This window comes from Papaver somniferum, chromosome 8 (assembly GCF_003573695.1).
Source record: "Papaver somniferum cultivar HN1 chromosome 8, ASM357369v1, whole genome shotgun sequence".
In the NCBI taxonomy this organism is placed as follows: Eukaryota; Viridiplantae; Streptophyta; class Magnoliopsida; order Ranunculales; family Papaveraceae; genus Papaver; species Papaver somniferum.
In genome coordinates, this window is record NC_039365.1 from 63,295,325 (window position 1) to 63,306,602 (window position 11,278).

General features: G+C 36.6%; 1 long non-coding RNA gene across 1 annotated transcript; it reads left to right on the plus strand.

The window, feature by feature from the left end:
• The first annotated feature begins 3,901 nt into the window (after window positions 1-3,901).
• On the plus strand, window positions 3,902-7,960 carry LOC113302870. Its single transcript, XR_003337151.1, has 7 exons — window positions 3,902-4,216; window positions 4,721-4,847; window positions 4,952-5,155; window positions 5,685-5,927; window positions 6,085-6,810; window positions 6,923-7,062; window positions 7,706-7,960. It is a non-coding gene; the product is annotated as an uncharacterized LOC113302870 (long non-coding RNA).
• Window positions 7,961-11,278: the final 3,318 nt, after the last annotated feature.

An 11,278-nucleotide genomic window follows, 5' to 3' on the forward strand; every position in this document is an offset into this window, starting at 1 on the left:
AATGTGTTAAGAGGAGAACAAGGATGGGTGTATGAGAATGATATATGTAACTGAATTGGTGGTGTGTCACAAGGATTTTGACTGAAGAAACTTTTGGTGATCAGTATGCATGGTAGTTGGCGAGAACATGAAGAAGATGTTGGTTATGCTGAGGTGAACTTGATTGAAGTCAACTCATGGTTTGGTTGCCGTCAGGAAATCTGTATGGGCTTTGTGAAATATAATTGAAGTGAAGCTGCAATTGGTGTTAGAGTTGTAGATAAATGGTTGATTGATGTAATGAAGTTGTAGTTCATGGAGTCATGGGAATATAGCATATGAATTGAAACAAAGCAGAGATAGTTAAGATATGAACTTTTGCAAGGAAGTTCGAAATGCATTTTTGTTTAGTCATGTCATGTTTGTGTTGTACAATGATTGTGCATTAGAAGTTTGGCTTAGGCATTTGGCCTATTAGTTATCTTAGTCAGTTAAACTGACTTATCTGATTGGTTTGGTCTGATTGAGTTGAATCTGTTGAACTCAGTAGTGACTCACATGACTCAGTTAGTTGACTGAGTTAACCTGTTGACCAGACTTTGTCTAGTTTGACTGAGTTGACCTTGACCGATTCCTGTTTGACCAGGACTTGAAGTTGACTGGACGTTTACCTTTAATTGACCTATGACTGTTACTGACCGTTAGTTGACTCTGGTGGACTGGACCTTAGATAAATAGGCTTCTTTAGTGGATTTGGGCTTAGGAATAGTTTTCCTATTTTGATATATTGGACTTTATTGGCTGAATTAACCTTTAGTTCTTTCTACAGGTTGTAGATACTCTTTAAACTTATCAAACAGACTCTATATTCTATCTAATTGAATTAGTAAACCTTATAGATAATGGAAAGATGTAAAGTCATAAATGGGCTTAAAACTACAAATTGTCCTTGTATGAGCCTTTTGGCTAATTCTTAGGGTGCTTGTGTGATTAACAGTTAGTCTGCATTAACAACGATCGATCTAAAGGATGAACCAGTGGATTGAGGATTTTAAAGTAGTAGTGGCTTTCCTTCAGAATCAGGTGGGAAGTCTTGTAACCTTCTTGTAATGATTAAGTTTCTTTTCAACAACGAGCATGATGTGCCTTTACTTCTTGTGAACATATTTGTGTGTAATCGAGTGGGTATGAGTTTTCATATGTGTTACCTAGTATCCACGCAGGAGTGTCCATGGATTTCCCATGTCTCGTTGCTAAGTTCACAAATAATCGTCTTTAGAAATAACCAACTCAAGTACGCGGACTAAGTTCGCGGACTTAAGTACTCGGAAGGAGTTTACAAACTCCAGCAGATTTTCTCAGGATGAGAACCTTCGACAGTTCACGGACTCTTGTTCCGGTTTTCCTGATCAACAAAGTACGCATACTTTGGTTAAAGGAATAAAGACTTATACGTATATGTGTTTCCACATAATGCTTATATCCAACATTGGTTATATAGTTATTCACAAACCATTTTTCATCAAAGCCATTTTCAAGTGATAGAAACTTAACATGACTTTCGTCACTAGGTAAAGATGAACTTGGCCAAAGCGAAAGATTACCAACACATATTTCGAGAAATAGATAAGCGAGATAAACTCGGCTTGAAATAGCAAATGTTTATAATCAAAGTCTATATCGCAAAACGACTTTTATCTCAAGATAGGAGATAGAGTAGATAGACTTTTGAGTAATAGATAAGTTCAAGTCTCCACGTACCTTTTAGTCGATGAAGTTCCATCAGTTCCTTGAGTAGTTCTTTGTCTTGTATGATGATCGCCATGGAGTTCTTGAGCTCAACTACACTTTCTATCCTAGTCCAAGACTTAGCTATAGTAGACTAGAAATAAAGACTTATAGTTTTGATCACTAACATTGACAAACATGCTCTGAGATAGCAACGCATGCGAGTTCGACCGAGCAGTGCTCTAACAATTATCGGTGGTGGAAAAAATTGTGCGCGTGGCTGGTTTTTACCTAAGTTGGTGGATGTTAGTGAATAGTAGTGGACTATAATAATTTTGTGTCTTTACAAAATGCAACATTGTGATAGATGTAGTTGGTTGTTTTTAGCACAACTGGTGAGGCCAAAACACAAATATTTTGAGGTGGATACTAAATCATATAAGACAATATGATAATGATCGATGGATCACCCAAATGTGATCCCATCTATTTATAATACATGATCGAATAATAAATCACGATTTTTAGCATTAAAATAAAATTGATTACATTTCCAGAATACAAAACAGAGTTTGGACAAGTTAGGCTAGATAAAGAACGATCAAATTTATACTTGGAGAACATAAATCCACCGCTATAAATGATGACATTTAATTAAAATTTAATAATAAATGTACAATTGATATTTCATAATAAATGTTTTTTTAATTAATCAAATGAATATATTTATGTTGATACATAATAAATTTATTTGTTATTAACCATATCAGTAAGCATCAATGGTGGGTGTGATGGTGGGAAGTGGTGGGGATAATGGTGGTGGGTATTTGTGAGACTGGTGGAGTGGTGATGATAATGTGGGGGTGGAAGAAATAGTGGTAGTATGGTAAGAAAAGGGGTTCTAAGATAGGTAAATTAAGAACTAATGGTGGTTTTGATGGTGGGTGGGTGGTGGTGGATCGACGGTGGGGATAATGGTGGTGGGTATTGGTGAAACTGGTGACGATAATGTGGTGGTAGAAGAAGTAGTTGTAGTAGGGTGAGAAAAGGTTCCCTAAGATAGGTAAATTATTTAGTCACCCTTGGTTAATTTTTCTTTGTTTTGTTTTGATTTTAGTTTTCAAATTATTATTTTTTAAAATTAAAACAATTTTTAAAGGCCAGATTTTTCCAAAAAAGTAGATGTTGTGATTTTAAGATTTGTCGGGTAGGGGGCAGGAAGAAAAATGAAACCTATAAAAAATTTGACCAGACACAAGGCTACACGCGAATTAATTGTCATCGGTTCAGTTTCTCACATCTATCTTTATTCCCATTTTTTGTCATGGTTTCTGTTTCTATCATTATTTCTCCCCTACTTCATGGGATTATGCAAGATTACGCGTGAATTAATTATAATCGATTCAGTTTCTCACATCTCTCTTTATTCCCCTTTTTTGTCATGATTTCTGCTTTTGTCATTTCTCCCTAACTTCGTGTAATTATGCATGCTTGAGAAATAGTTCATGATAATAGGTAAAGAGACAAGAAAAGAAATACATCAATAATTAAATATTATTATAAATTTTAGGAAAATGAATAAACACAAATCTATGTAAATTGGGAACACAACAATTTATATCAAAGAGAAAAATTAAATTCTAATGCTAACAGATTTTACAATATTAATCAAATTGATTTTAAAGTAATTTTAGGTGTTTTTAGTTTTGTTACAAGTTTGGTGAATGACCTTTGATGATATTTTTTTTGAAGTAGTGAATGAAGTAATGTTCTACTTCCTATAAGATTTTTTTCTAACGATTAACTATGTTTGTCCCAAAGGGTTGTATGACTTATATACAGTGTTAAAAGATTCGAGGATAAGGACATGTTTATTAACCAACTCCTCAAAACATTTGGACCTGGATCGAACGGTTCGATTTTTCTTAGACAATTACGACATGTATGAATCGATGAATACATATGAAACACATATCCTTGCCTGTGCCATTACGGCACGGGTTGAGGCCTAGTCAAGAGTAAAAAATACAGTTTGGAGAAGTTTGCATGTGTTAGTAGTGGTCCAGATTTGTTCTCAGGTGAGATAAATCAATGGTTGTAATTCTCTGTGCCACACCCTACAACTCGCACGTGTGGCGTTAATTCCAATTTTATGAATGAAAATCCAAGAATGCACCCACCGTACACCCCATCCTTCTCTCTCACTAGAATGCACCCACCGTACACCCCATCCTTCTCTCTCACTAGAATGCACCCACCGTACACCCCATCGTTCTCCAACACTATCTCAGATCTAATTTGTATCACCGCTGAGAAAAAAAACAGATAATCGATCGCTCAGTTTTCTTTCCTTTCGTTGTTAGTCATGGAACACGCAGGTTTTTTTTCGGGGCTTATTTTGTTCATCAGGTTAATCTTGGGGATGTACTCCATCATTTTGGTTTTTGATTTCGTTCCCGGGGAAGGTGGATCACCAATTTGAGTTTTGGGTACAACAATTATATTACAGGTATGATTTTGTTAGTCCCTGAACAATTAAATTTTAGTTTGTTATTTGTATCAACATTTTAATGATTATTTTTTTTACTTGCTTCTCTGATTCCCTCAAGATGATATTTTTTGATTCCTTTTATGTGTTTACTTTTGAATCATTTTTTCAATGTACAAAAAAATAAATAAAACCCATTTAGTGCTAAGAATTGATTTTTTTTGCTTATTCCCTGGTGATCCAAATTTTGACCTAATTGCTGGGGGCTGTGGTAATTTATGCCTGATTTCTTAGCTAACACATCAATGTTTCATCATGGGACGTTTCAAGTAATTTACATTTAATTGCCTTTTCAAAACCGCCGATACAATCTTTCTTGTTTAACCAGAGGGATTGCTCGGTTCCTTTGATCTTCCATATTCCTTTGTGTTATAAGTTTTTAGCTTTCAATACCCATTCATGTTTTGGTTGATTAACATAACATCCGTTTTATTTTCTACCCATTAATTGTCTTGGCATTGAAAGAATGAGAAACTGCAACCTATATAAAGGTCACCTGATTTTCATTGGCAAATCACGCTCAAGCACCACATTTCCCAGCCATTTCCATCCATCTTTACTCTTTTGAACTTCTCCGCTGCACTGATTTCCGGTGAGTAGATTGTGCAACGGCATGTTCCATATGAGTTCTTCTTATTATCGCATCATGCTTTATTCATTTGCTAACCTTATTTGTGCCTTTTGAAAATCATGTAGGTTGACATAATGGCTACTACAGTGCTGCCAGCCACCACCGTGGCCGTACAGTCTCCTGGAATCCTAACACTGAAAGACTTTCAGTAAAAAAATTGAGTCGGCCCATGGATGACCTGAGTTCGCATTGTCTGATTGTGGCACGAATCGGACTTCATAAGAACTAATGAGGTTACCAACCTTGATTTTCTCCTGCTGGATGACGCCGTAAGTAGCAAAGTGAATACTCCCTCCGTTTCGAAAAATAGGCTGGTTTGTGTGCAAATTTACACACAAACCTGCCTATTATTTAGAAACGGAGGTAGTATGATTCCATATCAGTTTATTAGATATGAGCACTGCATAGGATATTATAACATGAACAGCATAACTAAGATTTTTCTGATACAACCAAATAATTAAAAATGCATGCACTATTTTGAAAGCATAGCTGAGTCTTGCAATTTTAAATATTTTGTGCCTAAAAATGCTTTCAATTATGTATGAAGCTATAGTTAGTTATATCATTACCATGTGTAGATTAAACAGGATTTTAGGTATCTGCAACCTCAACAATGAAACCCTTTTACTTTTTAGCGTATTGTTAGCAAAGAAAGACAATTGAGTATGATTACATATCACGGGTTGACCCTATGTAATCCAATAAAAATAAGTCTAACGCATATCTGATTTGTATATGCGTATTTGTGGGAATTTTAATAACTAATTATAGTATTACTACCTTATTGTATCTCAGGGTGACCTACTACACGCAATTTTTCTGAAGAATTTCATCTGGAAATTCGAACCCTTGCTAGAAGAAAGGATGCTGTTGTGTCTTAAAAATTTGACATTTGTACAAATTCGAACCCCTGCTACGTAGTCCACTAATTATTTGAATAAGAATATCAGTTCGGGATTGTTGAATTGAGGGGTGCAGATATATCATTGCAGATTATGAATTGCAATGGTCGATATGGCGAACAAGGACATTTTCAATGTAAGGGTTTCTGATTATTTGTCATCTGATTTTATTTACATCTTTGGATTATAAGTATGGCCATCTAAAATTCCCATTGCTTATTTTTTTTAAAGAATATTGTGAATAGATGTATGCAACCATAATTTGACATTTTTGATATGAATCCTTACTGCAGGTATTAATTATCAACACGAGTGGGTTTTAGTCTAAACATCCTGGCAACTGAAAGACCGTATATGCCGTATGTTAGCACTTGAAGCCACAATTTTTTGGTTAAGAGTCGTATGGTGGTTGAAAAAAAAGGGATTCATTAATCACTTTGTTTAGCTGCAAAAAAAAAAAAAGATTTGCGGCCTTCGAAGAGAAACAAAAAAACGCAAGGGATAAATTGCTTAGCAAAATTTATGGGTAATTATAAATCTGGATTAATATCCATTCCAGTGTTTTTACGGCAATGACTTTATCACATCGGCTCATTCTTTTATTTAACAGGGTTCACTTGGACTACTAAGATTTATGAGATATATCATTATGCCGATATTTGTAACTCCCACAATCACAATTCATGACTGCTTTCTCTTCCGATTCCCAGTGACTTATCTGCCGCCACCACACTTATGTAACTCCCACACCTTATAATCATAATTGAAACTTATATTACCATTTGGATTTTGAAACGGAAACATGCAGACACACCATGTACATCGAACGACTTTACACTGTCCACATTAAGGTTAAAAGGTGTATTTAAGGAGGTGGAAAGGTTGAGATACCACATGCGATAGATAAGTTTACCACATATTTTCAAACTTGAATATGGCAGAACATATAAACTGCAGCACAACAAAATACATCATGTCCTATCTCAAGAAACAATCACCAGGAAGAGCACTCCTAACAGGTAGAATAATTGATCCAGAAAATTACATATGAGGATCCTTTTTACTTAATTTTAATCTTCCAGATGTAACCAAAAAAATTACTCAATATGGAATCTTCTTTCTCATTTGCAGGCATAACCTCCAATGAATCGAACAACAACAGTAGCATGACTACCATCCGAAGGGACCAAGCAATCCATTCTACATATGAACGAAGACACTGGATGTCAATTGCTATGATATGTGAGAAGAAAATGAAGTCAGAGATTCAGGTATGAACTAATGGATTAATCTATTTACCAGTTGAGAATACCCTAAATGTTGAGATACCACATGCGGTATTTTCAACTTGCTTAACGAAAAGTTGTTGTATTTATATTGTTGCTATAATATGATATATTTTCTATGTGAGAATACTCCAGTTGATCATTACCCAAAATGAGTTTGGATGATTTCCAACCTCCTTTTCCTTTACAGATTTTGTGGTGATGTGTTACATGAGTTAGTCCAGGTGTAACTCCGGGTCGTTCATTATGAATGGCAGAATGACCATCATCATTTAGTTCTATGGAGAAGCTTTTCACATGTTCGAGTTAATTGATTTGTCAGAAGTAACCAGAAGCCATTATAGTCAATAGAAATAGATTAAAATAGTCTGAGAATAGAACCTCCTATGACCAGTAGGTTTTTAACATCATTAATTAGTCAAGGCACACAACCATACTAAGCATACTACTTGCCGAATCTGTGAAAGGACACCCTACACATGCAATGCAACCGAGATAGGGTGCATGCCAATGTGCAAGAGCAAAGGTCTGTTTTCGATCATTTTTTAGCTATAGAAAATTTAACAATCTGTTGATATCATTTTTTTCCTATATGATATTTACCAACTCCAAAAATTTGATATTATAGGCAGGGGAAACATTGACTACACTGGCGGAAATAACTCAATTCGCTGATGATTGGTGCTGCATAAACTGTCCAGAATGCAGCCAGGATTTTGAGGAAATAAGACACGAGAAGCAGTGTCTAAAGTGCTTGAAATACATTAGCTTAACTCAATACCAACGTAATATTTATGTTCTTTGACTTTTTTGAATTACATAAAATGAACATTACAGAATATCGACATAAAGAAATTGTTATACTAACCAATACTTGGACAAATTGCGTTTGACAATGATGGTTACTGATGGGATGGAATCAGCAATATTCCAAGCAAAAGGAATTGTAGCGAAAGAATTGTTGGGACATACGGATGATTACTTGATGCAAATGAAAGCGGTATAACTATTTCGTTTCATAAATGCCATAAAGATTACAGTCCAAAATTACATGAAGTTTACAGTAGAAAATGACATGAAGTGGTAAGGGAACTGCTGACATCTATTAATTTGGAACATGAGCAAGGAGTTCAGCATGTGTTCGGGGTTCTTTACCAGGTCATGCATCGCCAGATTGTGTTCCAGGTGAAGATAGGAATTTATGGAGGTAACAATAGGGACAAGAATTTTGAATTTACAAAAGCATTCGTCAAAAGGAACTACGCAGAATACTTTGTTGAAGATTTGATGGCAGGGGTTCGCATATACACTATCCCCTCTATAACGTAATGGGTACAGATTTCAAATATGCCTTCTAATGTGTAGTGCTCTATACTACAAAGAAGAATCAAACTCAACTCACATGCTCTACTCTGTGATATTGAACAAACCCTAACCTCGGAGAGGAAGAGAGATAACACACAAAACAAATTATATTCGATAATCCAACAGCCAACGAAAGTCTCAATACAACTAGGGTATCAGAATGGCACACGTGCAAGATGCAAAACAAAATACAACTAAGGTATCAGAGTGGCACACATGCCAGATGCACAAGAAAATACTAACTATACCCAAGTGAGGGGTTCCTAAGGATATGGGACATGACAAATGCCCTCCTCTACAGCTTATCCTTGTCCTCAAGTATAAACTTTGGGAACTTAGCTGTGATGAATGTAGTATCTTCCCAACAGAGATCGCCCTGCGCAGCATGAGACCATTGGACTAGAACCTGTGGAACACGTTGAAGACCTTTGATAACCACACGGGAATCCACTACTGCCACTGGCTGAACCTTCATCAATCCATCTTTGGTTAAAGAAGGTAATTGAGTCTGTGGAAGAATGCCCTAACCCACCTTCTTATTCAATTGAGATACATGAAAAATGGGATGAATACGAGAAGTAGGAGGCAATTGGAGTTTGTAAGCTACCTGACCAATACGTTGCATCACCTGATAAGGCCAAAAAACTTGGCAGACAGCTTAAGACTCCTCCACAGTTGAACTGAGGTTTGGCGGTATGGCTGGAGACGCAAGTAAACCCAATCTCCCATATTGAAGGATCGTTTCACCCGCTTCTTGTCAGCCTGCTTCTTGAGACGATGTTGAGCTTCAAGTAGACTATGCTGCAACACTTCAGACAACACTTTGCGCTGATGTAAGTAATCATTGACAGTCGAGTTGGAGATGGTAGAAAACGAGTGCAGGCCAAACTGAGGTGGATCATAGCCGTATAAATCTTGAAATGGTGTGAGTCTGAGGCTAGTATGGTATGTGATATTGAACCACCATTCTGACAACGAAAGCCAATATGCCCACTTAACATGTCTATAAATGCACATAGATCGCAAATATGATTCTAAACAAGCATTAATGCGTTCAGTCTTTCCGTCCGTTTGCGGGTGGTAGGAAGGAATCATGTGTAAGGAAGTTCCTACAGCCTTGAACAGTTCACGCCAAAACCCACTCATAAACACAACATCCCTGTCAGAAACTATAGTAGATGGGACTCCATGAAGCTTAAGAATGGAATCGGTAAATACTCTAGCAATGGACTGAGAAGTATAAGGGTGGGTTAGTGCTAGAAAATGACTATATTTAGTAAAGATATCTAGAACCACAAGAATTACCTCCCTACACTCTGATTTCTTCAAACCTATAATGAAATCCATACTCAAATGTTTCCACGCTTGATCTGGAATAGGCAAGGGTTGGAGGAGACCTGCTGGTGGAGTGTGTTCTACCTTGTTTTGCTGGAAAACATCGCATTCCTGGATAAACTTGATCAAGTATCTCTTCATACCAGTCCATTGAAAATATACTTTGGCCCTTTGATAAGAAGCTTGCATCCCTGAATGACCTCCTATAACTGAGGAATGGACTGCTGTTAGGACTCGATAACGAACATCACAACTGCTGCCAATATAAATTCTCCTCATTAATTTGATGACGCCTTGTGAGTAAATGTATCCCTCGGGGTGTACTGGAGATAGCAGTAGTTTGGGAATCAACTCTTGAGCCCATTTGTCATCTGCATAACTAGCTTGCACCTCTTCTAGCCATCTTGGTTGTGTTGTAGTGAGTGATGAGGAATGTTAGAGCATTGCTCGGTCGAACTCACATGCATTGATATCTCAAGCATGTTTGTCAATGTTAGTGATCAAAACTATAAGTCTTGATTTCTAGTCTACTATAGCTAAGTCTCAGACTAGGATAGAAAGTGTAGTTGAGCTCAAGGACTTCATGGTGATTCATCATACAAGAAGAATAAATACTCAAGGAACCGGTTGAACTTCTCGACAAAGAGGCATGTGAAGACTTGAACTTATCTGTTACTCAAAAGTCTGTCTAGTCTAACTCCTACTTCTTGAGACAAAAATTCATATGCTATATATAGACTTAAATTATACACATTTGGTATTTCGAGCCGAGTATACCTCGCCTATCTATATCTCGAAAAATGTGTTGGTAAGAGTTTTGCTTCGATCATATTTATCTTTACCTAGTGACGAAAGTCATGATATGTTTCAATCACTTTGAAAATTGCTTTGACGAGAAATGGTGTAACAACTATATAACGACCTCTAAGAATGTTTCAATGGTTGGAATGAGAGTTTAGATTACATAACTAATGATGGACATAAGTATTTCTGTGGAAACACATATGTGCATAAGTCCTATCCCTTGAACCAAAGTTTGCGAACTTTGTTGATCAAGAGAAACCGGAAAAATGGCTTGTTGCCAAGTCCGCGAACTGCCGAACTTCTCATCCCGAGAAATTATGCTGGAGTTGAAAAACTTGTTGCGTGAGTACCAGTCCGCGAACCGGCGGAAAGTCTTCGCCAAGATTTTCTGTTGGAGTTTGTAAACTCTGCCCGGTTGCTTAAGTCCGCGAACCTAGTGTGCGAACTTAAGAAGGTTATATATCTGAAGATGATTTCTGAACTTAAACTTATAAAGACTAAGGAATGCAATTTGCATACCGTGGATATAAAAGTTCATGAACCGACTAAAGTGAATCAAATCATTTTTTCTTCAATTGTGTCTTGTGTAGTACATAAGATTTCCTTGCAATTGAACAACTCTCTAACTAGTTCATTTGAAGTCATTTGAACTAGTTATGGTGAAGAAGAATATGGTGGGTATGAAATGATCATATGG